The following is a 15,420-nucleotide window of genomic DNA, read 5'->3' as shown; positions in this document are numbered from 1 at the left end:
TCACACCTTTTGACGTGAACACTCAATGTTTAATGAGGCAAGAGATCCGATTACTCAACGAAAAACTCAACATGATCTTTCTTCACTTTTTCCTTTTTTATTTTTTATTTTTTATATCTTGCAAGCCAAGGTTCATCAATAGGTCATCCAACAAATCTCAAAAGGAACATGCTTAAGCTTAAACATCATGCCTTACAGAAAACATGCTAATGTGCTCATAAAAAAAATTTATCTCAAAACATATAAAATCTCTTTTACCCAAAAATAAGTCAAAGAACTTAGACTCCTAATGACATAATGATGATGTCCAACCCTTTCAACTAGCCAATGAAATGAAACCACAGTTACAGTTTAACTCAAACTTGACAACAACATAGCACACAAAGGAAAACAAAAAAAATGAAAGAAAAATGGACAGTGGTTTTCCATACCCCAACACTTGAATCACACATTGCCCTCAATGTGTGCAGAAATACAATACCAAGAGGTGAAGAGAACTGGAGTGAGCAGAGAGACGTCCCCCAAACTTACTCGTGAAAACACCCATCTTGAAAAACACAACAACAAAAATAATCACAAAGAAAACAAAAACAAATGACAAAAAACAAAAAATAAAAGGAAAGAGGGGTGCCTCCCAAAAGCGCTAAGTTTACAGTCTTCAGCCAAACTTTTCACCGCAGATGATTAAGTAGAAGACGTAGGGTCCTCCAAGGGCAATTCCTCAATCTGCGGAATCTCTAGTTCCCGGAACGGCTTCAACTGCTCATCATTGACCTTAAGAGTACTTCCATTCTTTGGATCCTCGATCTCAATGGCTCCATGAGTAGAAACTGTAAGCACTATGAATGGTCCAGGCCATCGGGATTTGAGCTTCCCTAAAAATAGATGCAGACGTGAGTTGTAAAGGAGGACTTTCTGACCAACTTCAAATGATCTTCTCAAAATGTTTTGGTCATGAGTCTTCTTTATCTGAGCTTTGTACTACTTGGCATAGTCGTAGGCATCATTCATTAATTCTTGTAATTCATCGAGCTGTAGCTTCCTTTGATTGCCAGCCTTGGTGAGACTGAAATTCAGCTACTTGATAACCCAATAAGCTCGGTGCTCCAATTTGAAAGGAAGGTGGCAAGCCTTGCCATACACGAGTCGGTAGGGAGACATGCCAATTGGAGTCTTGAATGCAGTCCAGTATGCCCATAAAGCGTCATTGAGTCGAAGAGACCAATCTTTCCTTGTCGGGTTCACCATCTTCTCTAATATCCTTTTGATTTCTCTGTTGGATATTTTAACCTGCCTACTTGTCTGAGGATGGTAGGGAGTTGCAAATTATGAGTGATGCCATATTTCTTCATGAGTTGCTCAAAAAATCGGTTGCAAAAATGCTTCTCCCCATCACTATGATGGCACATGGTGTCCCAAAACATGCGAACACATTTTCCTTTAGAAATTGCAGCACGACTCTATGATCATTAGTCTTGCATGCAATGGCCTCCACCCACTTGGAAATGTAATCCACTGCCACAAGGATAAAGTGGTACCCATAAGAATTAGGGAAGGGTCCCATGAAGTCGATGCCTTAAACACCAAAAAGCTCAACAATAAGGATCGGATTCAGTGGCATCATATTCCTTCTTCCAACACTCCCCAACTTTTGACATCTCACACATGCTGAATAGTAGGCATGGGCATCACGAAATATGGAGGGCCAATAGAATCCACTTTGAAGAATCTTCGTTGTGGTCTTTTTAGAAATGAAGTGGCCTCTACATGCATGATCATGACAAAAAGAGAGGACATTTTGGTGGTCACTCTCAGGAATGCATCTCCTTGTAATCTGATTTGGGCAATATTTGAACAGGTAAGGATCATTGCAAAAAGAAGTACTTCACCCTCGCCAAGAATTTTGATTTGTATTGCTTGGTCCAATGTGATTGCATTTGAGTAGTGACAAGATAATTTACAATGTCTGCGAACCACGATGCAGGAGTCTGAGAGATGTGCATAACTTGTTCATTAGGGAACGTTTTAGCAATAGGCAGTGCATCTTCATTGAAGTCCACAACCAGCCTGGATAAGTTGTTAGCTACCACATTCTCGGAACCCTTCTTGTCCCGAATTTCAATATCAAACTCCTGCAGCAACAGAATCCACCAAATGAGACGAGATTTAGCATCTTTCTTTGACAAAAGATACTTTAGAGCAGCATGATCCGAGTAGACCAAGACCTTAGGTCCTAGCAAGTAAGATCTAAACTTATCCAAAGCAAAAACTACAACCAACATCTCATTTTTAGTGGTAGAGTAGTTGAGTGGTATGTCATTCAAGGTCTTGTTGGCATAGTAGATGACATGAGGAAACTTCTCCATTCTCTGCCCCAACATGGCTCCCAGAGCATAATCGGAAGCATCACACATTATCTCGAACAGCACTCCCCAATTAGGTGGCTGAATGATTGGTGTGGAGGTTAAGTTCTTCTTCAGAACCTCAAAGGTTGTTTGGCATTTGTCATTGAAATCAGAAGTAGCATCTTTTGCAAGCAAGTTGCACAAACGTCTGGCAATCTTGCTGAAGTCCTTGGTGAATCTTTTGTAGAACCTAGCATGTCCTAGAAAAGACCCAATCTCTTTAATCATCCTTGGGGGTGGAAGGTTGGAGATCAGATCGACCGTAGCCTTGTCAACCTCGATTCCTCTATGGGAAATAACATGCCCCAAAACAATTCCTTGTTTCACTATGAAGTGGCATTTCTCCCAATTCAAAACCAAATTCTTCTCCTTATACCGTACCGACATCAAAGTGAGATGATGCACACACTCCCCAAATGAAGAACCAAAGACTAAGAAGTCATCCATGAATACCTCCAGCTGACGTTCAACCATATCTAAGAAGATGTTGATCATGCACCGCTAAAAAGTAGCAAGTGCATTGCACAACCCGAAAGGCATACAACGATAAGCAAATGTACCGAGAGGACAAGTGAATGTGGTCTTCTCTTGATCTTTGGGATCTAGCGGGACTGGATTGTAGCCAGAGCAGCCATCAAGGAAGTAGTAGTAATCATGGCCAACCAATCTCTCCACCATCTGATCAATGAAAGGTGGAGGAAAGTGATCTTTTCTTGTAACAGCATTTAGCTTCCTATAGTCGATGCACACTCTCCATCCCGACTAGACACGAGTTGGGACCAACTCATTGTCTTTGTTCTTAATAATTGTAATCCCCACCTTCTTGGGCATCACATGGATGGGACTCACCCATTTGCTGTCAAAGATTGGGTATATGATTCCCTCATTTAGAAGTTTGATCACCTCGGCTCGCACTACCTCTTGCATTGCCGGATTCAACCGTCTCTGCGGCTCATGACAGGTTTTAGCATTTTCTTCTAAGTGAATCTTGTGCATCACCACTGCAGGATTGATTCCCTTTATGTCTCCAATAGACCACCCTATGGCTTCTCTATGTTTTCTCAACACATCCAACAACTCTTGTTCTTGAGTTTCATCCAGATCACCAGCAATGATTACTGGCAGAGATTCAGTGGAATCCAAATATTTATACTTCAGGTTGTCTGGTAGAGGCTTCAACTCCCGCTTGATAGGTTCAGCGCCGATGAAGATGGATCAGTGGGTTCCCCCATATCAGTCTCTATCCCAGAAGTTGAGTCCAACAAAGCGTCAGCTTGCTCCAGTAATGTGTCCAGGTCAATGTCACCTCCAAATGCAATAAGGCATTCTCCCACGGGGTCTTCAATAGTCGGTTCATTGACATTCTCCTCCACTATCTCCTCAATTAAGCATGTACTTCTGACCTCGTGCTCAAATGGCTGCCTGCTGATATCGAAGATATTTAGCTCCAATGTCATGTTTCCAAAGGATATCTTCATGAGTCCAGTCCTACAGTTGATTAGGGCATTAGCTGTAGCTAAAAGGGGTTGCCCTAATATGATTGGAATTTGGAGCTCCACATTTATAACAGGTTCTGTATCTAAGACATTGAAGTCCACAGGGTAGTAGAACTTATCAACTTTGATTAGATCATCTTCAACAATTCCCCTTGAAACCTTCACAGTTATGTCAGCCAACTGAAGTATAATCGAAGTGGGTTTTAGCTCACCCAATCCCGGTTGAACATAGACTGAATATGGCAGGAGATTTACACTAGCCCCCATATCCAACAGAGCTCTATTAACTCGGTTGTCACCAATCATGCAAGCAATTGTAGGACATCCAGGGTCCTAGTACTTGACAGGGATCTTGTATTGTCAAATAGAGCTGACCTACTTTGTCAGGAAAGCTTTCTTGGGGACATTCATCTTCCTTTTTATGGTAACCAAATCTTTCAGAAATTTGGAGTAAGAAGGCACTTGCTGGATGGTATTTAGGAATGAAATGTTGATCTGCACCTGCTTGAACACTTCTAGAATGTCGTCAAACTTTGAGCATTTCTTTGGAGCTATCAGTCGCTCTGGATATGGAGCTTTAGGAATACCTCCCTGCAAATATTCTCAGCACTTAGAATGACAGTGTCCTATCCAGCATCTTCTGCAAGCTTGTCCAGGCTTTCCTCCTCTTTTGTAGCCTTAATGGCCTCTTCAAGTGTGGCCACTTGATTATCCACTTGTTTTCTTGACCTCAGAGTGGTGATGGTTTGCACATGCTCCTAACCATGAGTAGAGGCGGAGGAACTTCCAATAACGAACTGTCATTTTGGGTTAGGCACAGATTGACTTGGGAACTTTCCTCTTTCTCTTTCCCCCACTTGATTGGCTAGCTGGCCAATTTGCCCTTCCATCTTTGATATAGCTTGATGAGTGAGGTTCTTTGAGTCCCTGAACTCATTCTTAAGTTCTTAAGCTCATGTACAGCCTGGTCGGTTGACTGTAAGAAATGGTTAGCTGTCTACATGAATGCTTTAAGCGTGTCTTCCAATGATAACTATGATGCAGGTTGTGGCACTTGAGTGGTGGACTGATAGGCGGACGGTTGAGCTTGTTGAGATGGCCGAAACTGATTTTGAGCTTGAGTAAAGGTACCTCCCTAGTTTAGTGGCTGATTCTGCTTCCAAAAGAAATTTGGGTGATTCCGCCACCCTAGATTGTAAGTCTCAAAAAATGGTTCATTTGTGGGTTTTCTGTACTCATTGAAGGAATTGACTTGCTCCGTTGGGTACTCAGCAACTGTTGACAAAGATGGGTAGTTTTGAGTGAAGTGCATTGGGTTGGCACATAACCCGCATACGTCAACTTGGTAAGTATCCATTGCATTCACTGGTTTGTTTAAGGCCATAGCGTCAAGCTGACGCCTGAGATCCTTAAGTTCCCCCCTTATGTCAGCATCATTCTTCACCTCATAGAGGCCTCCTGTCTTAGGAGCTGCAAGTTGTCTACCCCCACTATCTTGAAAATCCCATTGTTGTGCACCTTCGGACAGTTCATCCAAAGTTTTATAGGCTTCATCCTTCGTAAAATTTAAGAATTCTCCACCATTCATAGACTTAAGCAGGTTACACTCTGTTTGAGTCCCTTGTAGAAATATTGAACGATCCTCTCATTCTCAAAACCGTGGGGTGGGCACTTCGTAGTCAGCACTTTAAACTTCTCCCAGCTATCACTGAATTTCTCTCCCTTTTTTTGCCTGAAGTTGGTGATCTGTTGACAAAGATCATTGATTTTGGAGATTAGAAAGTATTTGTTGTAGAATTTGCTCTGCAACATTTCCTAAGAAGTGATGGATCTAGGCCTCTTGGAGTGTAACCCGGTTTTTGCCCTATCATGTAGGGAAAAAGGAAATAGCCGAAGACGCACCGACTCCTTTGAGAAATTTTGTAATTTAATCAAGTCACACATCTCCAAGAAAGTCCTCACATGAAAACAAATTGAAAATCTAAAGTAATTAAACCTTAACCTAGTTCCAATTTTTAAGAGATTTTTGTTTGAATGAAAAATCAAAACCATAAAAAAATTAAAGTGAATGAAATCTAATGAAAGCACTAGGGTTTTAGAATCCGCACTCACAAATTCATAGCGACATAGTTCCATGATCTATAATATTTTTCGAAGTTCTCACAAATAAATCTTAGGTTTGTTTTACTATTGCTTCAAATAAATAATCAAAACATCCCATGTATCCATTCATAAACCAAATCACAAAAAAAATCTAATATCAATTAAATCATCTACTGTATCCGTAAATCACAAGAAGATGTCCAATATTTATCAAAACATCAATTGTATCCAGAGAATAAATCACAAGGGAAGCCCAATTTTTAGCAAATAAAACCAAGCAATCAATTGTATTGAATTATCTTAAATCATCAAGTGTATCCTTGAATAACAAAAGATATCCAAGAATCATTCAATCCAATTGATTAGAAGCAAAACAATAGGGCAATTAAAGCATTAAATTGGGAAACATTACATACATGAAACATAGTTGCTAATCATAAGTGAGGCTTCATCTTCAACCTTAGTTGAGGGTTTAGCCTATCATTTTATTGAAAGACGAAACAAAATTGATTGAATTCATAATGAAAATTGAGTACTTACAACTTATGAAATCACAAAGTTGAGATCCAAAAGTTAGAAAACTCTAGATCTCTCTTCTTTCTCGTTTGGAATTTCGTACTTCATAGCCTTCTTAAACTAGTCTGATAATTATCTATTTATAGGCCTAGTTTTACAAGTTAAATTTGAATAAAACACGCTGGCAGATCGGACAGGTGTGCTCGATCGCACACTTGGTGTGCTCGAGCGCACTCGAGCACATAAGTTTCCCTTGTCGTGCAAGCATGCGCGCGCGATTTGCTTTGGATTGGGCGCATCTGTGCTCGATCGTGGTTGCACTGGGCTCGATCGTAGGCCTGATGGATGCTTCTCCCCAAAATGTGCAACTTTCGCATAAATCCCGCGGTTTTCCCTTAGCAACCTATAAAATACTAAAACAAAAAACTAACCCAGAACATCAAATAATAACATAGCTAAAGGATTAACAAAAGTAATTAAGGGGTCCAAATATGCAATATTTTGCACACATCACCCACGTTTGAGAAAAATAGCCGTAAAGGCGCTTTCCAAACTTATCCCAACTAAAGAATTAGAAGCCTCTGAAGAAGGCTAAAACACCTCAAAGAAATATAGCCATTGAGGCACTTTCCCGAGGATAATGTTCGAGAAATATTGCCGTAAGGGCGCTTTCCAAGCTTAACCCATCTAAAGAACAAAAGGCCTCTAAAGAATGATCGTTCTAAGGTTAAAATACCCCAGAGAAATATAGCCATTGAGGCACTTTCCCGAGGATAAAAGTTCAAGAAATATAGCCGTTAAGACACTTTTTGAAATTAGCCCATTTTAAGAATGAAAAGCCTCAGTAGAAGGCTCATTCTAAGGCTAAACACTCGGTGAAATACAACTGTAAGGGTGCTTTCCTGAGGCCAAGCATTCAGCCAAGCATTCAAAAAATTAAACTTTTCAAGTTTATTTTTAAAGATTGCAAAAAGAAAGAGGAAGACAAGCAAGGCAAGGCTAAAAAGGAACTTTTCATCAATAGTTTCTCAAAATAGTACAATGATAAGTGCTAAAATATTCATATTTTCAGCCCTTAACTTACATGTTTTAATCCTTTGGTTTTGGTTAATTAGGCCATTTTAATTCCTTTTTGTGTTTTTCATACTTTTATAGGCTTTTGGAAGGAAATGAAGTAAAACTAGGTGATTTGGGCTCAAAAAGAGAAGATGGAGAAAATTGGAGCTCCCTGACACTGCGATCAATCACAGGGTACCTGTGATCGAGCGCAGTGCCCGAGAGGACACAACACAAAGCAAGCTAGGAGCGATCGAGCGCATGCCAAAAGAAGGATCGATCGCAGACCTGCGATCGAGCGCACACGGGCTGCGATCGATCGCACCCTTGCACAGGAGACACATCAAGTGGCAGCCAAAGTGTCACTCTTTCCATATTAGGGTTTTCCATCTCCCAATTGTAATAGGTCTCAAAACCTTACGAAATCCCTAGGTTTACTACTTTGTCTAGGACTTCTAAAACCTATAAATAGACCCTTAAGCCTTTAGAATTAAGAGGCTTGAGGAGGAGAAGAAGAGGAGCTCTTGAAGTTCAAGTCTCGGGTTTATTCTTTTCTTTTCTTTTATGAAGATGTTTAACATCAACTCTATGTGTAGCTAATTTACTTAGTAGGGTTAGATTGAAGCCCTAGTTATGTTAAATTTATATTTCAATATTGGCACCTTTGTGAAGATCTTGTTGTGCTATTTAACTTGATTAATACCTACTTGCATGAATTCCTCATATGTGTGTGCCTGATCAACATATGCATGTGGTATGGACTAGTTAGTTAGATCAATTTGGATGACCGAGTCCTGGGTTTAACATAAGTAACAAAAGAATCCACACCACAATTCTTGGGTTAATCAACATGGGGAACCGGGAGTATACACCCATGCCCTAGGCCTCGTGTGTTTGTCGATTTCCATAGAACATATGCTTTTCTATAGAACAACTTAGTATATACCATGCTAAATCCTTTAGGAAAGAAAAGAGTTAGAGTATACACCCATGCCTAACTCGTTGCTTAGGGAAATCTATAGCTTAAGGAGTATACACCCATGCCCTTAGATTGGCAAACATTAGATATGCATAACACGATCAAAGCATTGGCATATTGTTATATTAGTTGAATATAATTAGTGGTGGATATCAAAACCCTACATTTTTATTATTATCAACTCCATCTCTATTTTACTTAAGGAATTTATTTTTAAACGGAAATTCAGAAATTCTTGTGGGAATGATCCTGTACTTGCACCCTATACTACTATGTTGACCTTGTGCACTTACAGGTAAAACGTACAATTATTGACCTATTAATTTAGGTAGATATTTGCACAACATACAATAGTTCATTTGTTCTCAGGCTTTGGAACCCTTACACTACCCGAAGCTACACTTTGCTTTGAAGCGTTCTCGGTGGGCTTATAGCCGAACTCAGTAATGCCTGGAGCATCTGGCATTTGCTCTTGGCCAAGACGAACAAGCTCTTCAATAGCCTCAGCTTCAGGAGGACAGGATTCGGGTTCAATGGTGTTTAGATTAATAAAGCATGATGAGTTAAAGGCCAGATTCTACAAGGTCTCGAAACCCACGGTTTATCCTCGAGCCCAACCTTGATCTCAGATCCAAAATCCAAAGGAAAACTGTTTGAAGTAATTCTGAGCCTTATCCTTGGCATGGCGTAGTTGCCTCTTCACATGCTTAAATTTGGCCTTGAAACCCTTTGCCCTCGTCTCAGCAGCCTTCTGCTTTGACTCCTCGGCCTTTAATCGTTGAACCAAGGCTTCATCTTGGGCTCCTTGATGTTGTTCTAGCAACACAGTACACAGAAGATCAACCTCGATGAACTTCTCTTCCAGGCAGCTTTAGATCCTCCTTAACAATGGAGTGATCCCTCTTCAAGTTTCCCATAATTTTCCTTAAGGGCCTTCAGTTTAGCTTCCAAACCCAGAATCCGAGAGTTAGCTTCGGTGTTGGCCTCGGTGGCTTGGGTGGCTTTGGCTTGCAACAAAGACTACTGTTGACCCACGAGGAGAAGGTCATTGTTCTGCTGAGCCATGAGTTCTCTCAACTTGGGGTTCTTAGCCTCGGACTCCTCTAGTTTCTTCTTCAACTCCTCAGTCTCCGAAGTCGAGCCTTGAAGAAGTTTCTTGAAGTCACAGTATAGGCATATCTTCTTCATGAAACTCTGTAAAAGAGAAACATAATGAGTGAAGTTATGAGAAGGTTACAGAAAAAAAAAAAAATGACAAACCGAAGAAAGGAGAAAGAAACACTTATGATAATTTGGTAGAAGATCATCCGCTCCATTAATTCCCTAGGAGACTAGTCACCAATACCCGTTAGGTGATCCAAGGGAATCAAGCCCACTAAGGTGCTGAAAGGATTCTCCAGCAAATCCTTGCCCAAATCAGAGAGGGGCCTCCCAATCGTCCAGCTAACCGTATGGGTTCCTTCGAGGAATTAGCTGGTTGGGAAGCCTCGGTAGTATGATCCTTGGTTTGACTCAGCACTTCCCTAGCTTGAAGATTAACCTCGATTTCTCGAGGCAATTTTCAGGAGCAAGATCCGACCTTGGTTTCACGAAGCATTTTAGGAGGCATCTCCTCGGTTTCTTCAGCAACCTCGGCATCCATGGTCTTAGAATCAATTTCAGCATTGTCAACCACAGACACCACTGAGGGACTTCCAGACTTGGCCTCCTTTGGAATCAGCATGGCCGCACCATCGCTCTCGACAATCTCTATAACGACAGTCTCCTCCGCCAAGGCTTTAGAGTGTCAAGGTATGTGAGCAGCGACTTCCTCTAGGAGGCGCTCCACGTGGCCTAGGGACTCCTCATTTGAGCAAAAAATTGAGGGAGTTAGGGGCTCCCTAGGAACCTCAGAAATGGGCATGGCAGCAATTGGCTGAACTTCTAGCGGCCTTGCATAGCTATATCCGAGGGCGTTCTCGAAGTCCCCCAGCAAACGAACCCTCTATTTGGAGGGAAAGTTTTTCTTCGAGTCACCAATGACCTCGGTGAACATGCCCAGGAAGGTGGGAGGCTTACTCGACCCCGAACTAGCTTTGGATCTCTCGGACTTTTTCCACTTCAAAGGTGGGACATCCGGATCCTCGGGTTCATCCACTAGCCTCAGCGGAGTTGGAAAGGCTTGGTGTTTGACCGGTGCAGGAATTCTTGGGGAAGCTTCGGTCACCTTCCTTTTGCCCTTCTCTGTGGTAGACTTCCTAGAAGGCTTGTCGACCTTGTCTTTGCCTCTTCTGGCAACATCTCCCCTCGGAGGCTCCACCACTTTCTCAACTCTCCTCGGAGCCTCGGCAACTATCCTCCTCGAAGCCTCGGGAGCTACCCTATTCCTCGATGGAGTGGCGCTACCCGACCCTCCAGCTGGGGGGTACACCAAGTATTTCTCCAAGTTGACCGTGGTGGCCAGGACATCAAAGTCCATTAACTTCTCGTTTTTCCTCGCCCGAACGAATTCTAGGATCGTTTCAACTCGATCCTCTTCCTCCTCGGTCAAGACAAGATCCTCTTGTCCTGCTAAGAATTATTGTCAGCCGAAGATTTACTTGTTAAAAAAAAAAAAAATTACCTTCAGCTGAAGGAACCTTTATTTCCCGAGGTACCTTCAGACCTTCTACACCCTCTGAAGGTGAAAACTCCTAGTGCCCCGAAGCATAGAAGAAGGAATTCTACCACTTCTTGTTGCTAGAGAAGGTGGTTCGTAAGTGGATGCACTTCACCTTCTTTCTGACTTGGAAGGTGAAGAGTACATCGGATCAAGGATTCTTGGTGAGCCAATACACCTTCAGAAACTCCCGAACAGTTTGGGAGTGTTTCTCCCCAAGAACGCGTGGCCATAGGACCACGAAGGCACAAAAGTACCTCGAACCGTTCGGCACAATCTGATGAGGAGCCAGGTTGAGATAATTGAGTAATTCTCGAATAATTCTCGGGAAAGGAAGCTTGAAACCAGTTCTAAACATGGCTTTGTAGAGGTATACCTCGTCCTCCTCGGTACCTCCACTGCCTCGGTTTGCTCTTCATCAAAGTGCAAACTGACCGATTGAGGAATGAAGCAAGACCTTCTAATCCGAGATTCATCGGCTTTCATTAGGCTGGCTTTCCACAGAGCCAGACATAAGTTCCCCAGACCGTTGGAGTCCCATCCTTCATTGCGACCGATGAGGTAAAGAAACTCGGGAAATAAAGATCGAGGAATGCACGGGTAATCACTTTGAATTTGTAAGTGGGTCACGCTTAACCGAAGATGATCAACCGTGGGTTCAATGAGAGGAAGAATGAAATTTAGGTAGTCAAGAACTGGGCTAGTTAAATCGACGAAAGGATCGGTAGATGGCACCGATCTGACCGAGACTCTGATGAATACCATTCTCAAAAAGTAGTATTGATGGAAATGGTTAGAGTGGAAGCAAGCCAGGGAGAAAGAAAGGAGTTGCAGAAAGCTTAGGAAGGACGAAAATGGAGAGCTCTGAGAAGGCAAGAGTTTTCTAAAAGTGAAATGAAGAAATGAGGAGGAAGGTGCGTTTTATAAAGGGTTTTGCAAAATACACTCGAGTAGAAAGAGAAAGGGGCGGCAGTGAGCATTAAAACCCCAGGGTTCTAAGGTTCCTCGAGAAGGGGCGTGCCTCGATCCACTAAAACCACCTGAAAGCCGACTCGTGGTGGACACGCAAGCTGTCCATCACTCGGGAAGACCAACGGTCTCGAAGATCGTTGACTTGGGAAGACCAACAGCCTCCAGACTATTAGCTTGGGAAGTTCAATAGGGAAAATTTTCCCTCGAAAAATTATTTCAAATTTTGGAAGACCAATCAAAGAAAATCCTCATCCTAAGGTTTGGTCGGTAACCGATCCATTTTGAAGAACAAGAAATTTTCATATTCACTCGGACAAGGAAATTGGAGGTAATTGTTGGGTAATAGATTGGCCACTTTAAAGCCCAACAGGCTTCTAGGCCCAGTCCAGTATGCAAGTCCACTAAAGGCAGGCCAGGCCGAGACATAGGCGGCCCAGACCGAGGGCAGGACAGTCTTTTCACCGAGGGTACAATAGTCCTTCGGCAAGTGAAGGAAACCCACGTTTACTAATGAACGTGGGATGCGCCTAGTGCCCAAGCTAAAGCCCCACATTCACCAGAACGAGGCCAAACTGTTAGTGCCAAACCGAGACACGTGTACCCGTGGATAACTCAGGTACCCACATCCAACACAAGCGTGGCCGAGCCACCCACTAACATACTCCACGATCTCATGATCGTGGAGTAACCCTCAACCCACGATCCACTTTGCCAGCATTGCGCATGTGGATCCTCGGGAACGTGGGGCCAAGAATTCCAGGACGACAACTGCTACCTGATGTTTATAAAAGGGAAGCTCCAAATCATTATTTGATAATCACAATTCTCTCTCAAGTTCTCATTGTGCATTTGCTCTCCTTATCTCAAAACAAACACTGACTTAGTCATTGGAGCTATCCCCACCGGCACACCCCGGCAATTCTTATCATATTTTCTTATTTTGCAGATAGACGACCTCTCGGATTTCGTGCCATGTCACTCCTCGAAAAACTGTCATCAACAATATATATATATATATATATATATATATATAGAATTAAATTTTCCAAAGTAGTGCCAACATTAATAATAAACAAAAAATGGTGATCATTTGATCATTTACGGGGTTTCGACAAGTGTGTAAGGTCAAATGATCACCATTTTTTGTTTATTATTAATGTTGGCACTACTTTGGAAAATTTAAGTCTAAAACGTCATTGAGGTCGAACTCAATTTCAAAATTGTTTTGTATTCTTAAAAAGTAGTGTCTTTTAGACTTTTAGTGATATAGACTGTACATATTGACTAGTTTTCAAGCCGGTATTATCACAAAAGGCCCTCTCATGTTGTACTGCTTCAAATGGGTTTTCAAGGTAACCAATTGGCTTATCTCACATGTTTTATACATTTAAAAAAGAGAAATCTTTTGATGTTTTTGGAGTGTCGGTATAAGTCTTGGAATGGGTTTTATTCCCATTACTGTCATTAGTATTCAAGGGTAGCTCAATTAGTTAGGTGATTATGTCTTATGAAGTAGAAGTCACTAATTCGAATTCCTCTCTCCTTCCTCTGGTGTGGATATGTCAATAATAATAATAATAATAATAATAATAATAGTAATAATAATAATAATTTCCTTTGAATAATGCTACTCATCATCCCATTTATTATGCACATTTTATATTAATTGATGTGCCATATTTTAAGTAAAATTTTTGAAGTGATTGGTATAAAAAGTCATTTAAAACATGCATAAAATGAGTCCTATGATAAATGAAGGTGAAGAATACCATTACTCTTTTCAGTTTTCTTTTGATTGAGGTGTAAAAATTGGAGGTTCAATGTTTCATTATTATTTTATTTATGTTAGGCATTATCGCAATTCTTTTTGAATGTAAATCCATATCTACAGAAAATTATGGAGTTATCTCTTCACCATTGCATAGTATATAATGTTAATATGGGGAATGTTCTGTTTTCTCAAAAACATGTGAGAGAAATAAGGGTCAGTTTATTTTTTGCTATTTTTTTTTTTAAAATAATATTCACCTAGGATAAGGAGGACACTAGAAACACCTAGTATTTCCCTTTTAAATATTAAAGTGGTACTGATTTCATGGACTCTACTAAGTAAGAGATTTATTATCTTTATTTTCTTTTGTAGAAGTTCAACTCAAGCCCATTAAAGATTTCTTAAAAAAAAAAAAAATCTTTAATTAGAAGTTCAAAGTTAATAGAGATGAAACGAACCCTAAATCAAGTGAATTTCAAGCATTTAAGAGAATTCAAGGGCCAAGATCATAAGAGAAAGCTCTTTGGAAAGTTGAGCAAACAAAATCCTACCAGCCCTAATAAATCGTGTTGTCATGCTAGAGGGAAGATCTTCATTCAAATATATATATGATCAATTTGGAAAAAAAAACCTGTACAGTGAAAGATTGACAACGGTTGAATTGAACAAATTGATTTTGCAGATTGTTATATATATATATATATATATATATATATATTCTTGATTCATTGTGATTTCCAAAATACATTAAATTAATACTGCTTGGAAAATCTCAGTGATATGACAGAATGAGTAGATGGTTGTTTAATTTTAGTCGTACATCAATTATTGAAATTCCTTTTTATGTGAAATGATTGTTTTGTTTAACTGCTTGATTTTTCAGTTAGATAGAATCATATTTATTTGATGAATCTTAGAAACCTTTCTTTTTTTATTTTTTTTAATCAATTTCCTTCTCGATTACATATATATAATTTTCTTTTCTCGATTAATAATTTTAGTTTTTATTACGGAAGTTCATAGCTGTGGATTCAACTCTGTTAAGCACTAAAATCCAGCATAATTTTACCTCCAACTATGCATTGTTCAATAATTGAGATTTCATTTTATTAATCTAATAAATAAAAATGGACAAATATTTTATATAACAACTTTGAGTCTTAAAATTATAAACTGAAAATAAGACAAAGCACGACGACAGATGATCATAAATGGAGAAAAGCGGTCTAGTTAGGCACCCTTATTTTCTATGAACTCAAAACTTATTTTAACACTCGAGAAAAGCGGTCTTAGATACTTCGGAAAATGGAGAAAAAGGTGGGCACAATTAAATGCATAAGACCTCAGTAATGCTCCTCTTTATGCTCATTTTGTATTGTATGATGTGTTGTATTTATGTACACCACTTAAAAAAGTTATATATTACTTAAAATATGCAACACCAATTAATGTGAATAATAACGGAGTCTTTTTTACTGGGGCGT

General features: G+C 40.3%; 1 pseudogene; it reads right to left on the bottom strand.

Moving 5' to 3' along the window:
• Positions 1–2,162: 2,162 nt before the first annotated feature.
• LOC132178100 (uncharacterized) overlaps positions 2,163–15,420 on the bottom strand; it is a 189,899-nt pseudogene continuing 176,641 nt past the window's right edge.

Source organism: Corylus avellana, chromosome ca4 (genome assembly GCF_901000735.1).
Source record: "Corylus avellana chromosome ca4, CavTom2PMs-1.0".
Classification (NCBI taxonomy): domain Eukaryota; kingdom Viridiplantae; phylum Streptophyta; class Magnoliopsida; order Fagales; family Betulaceae; genus Corylus; species Corylus avellana.
Note: the sequence above shows the minus strand (reverse complement) of the source record. Positions and strands in the feature narration are given on the sequence as shown.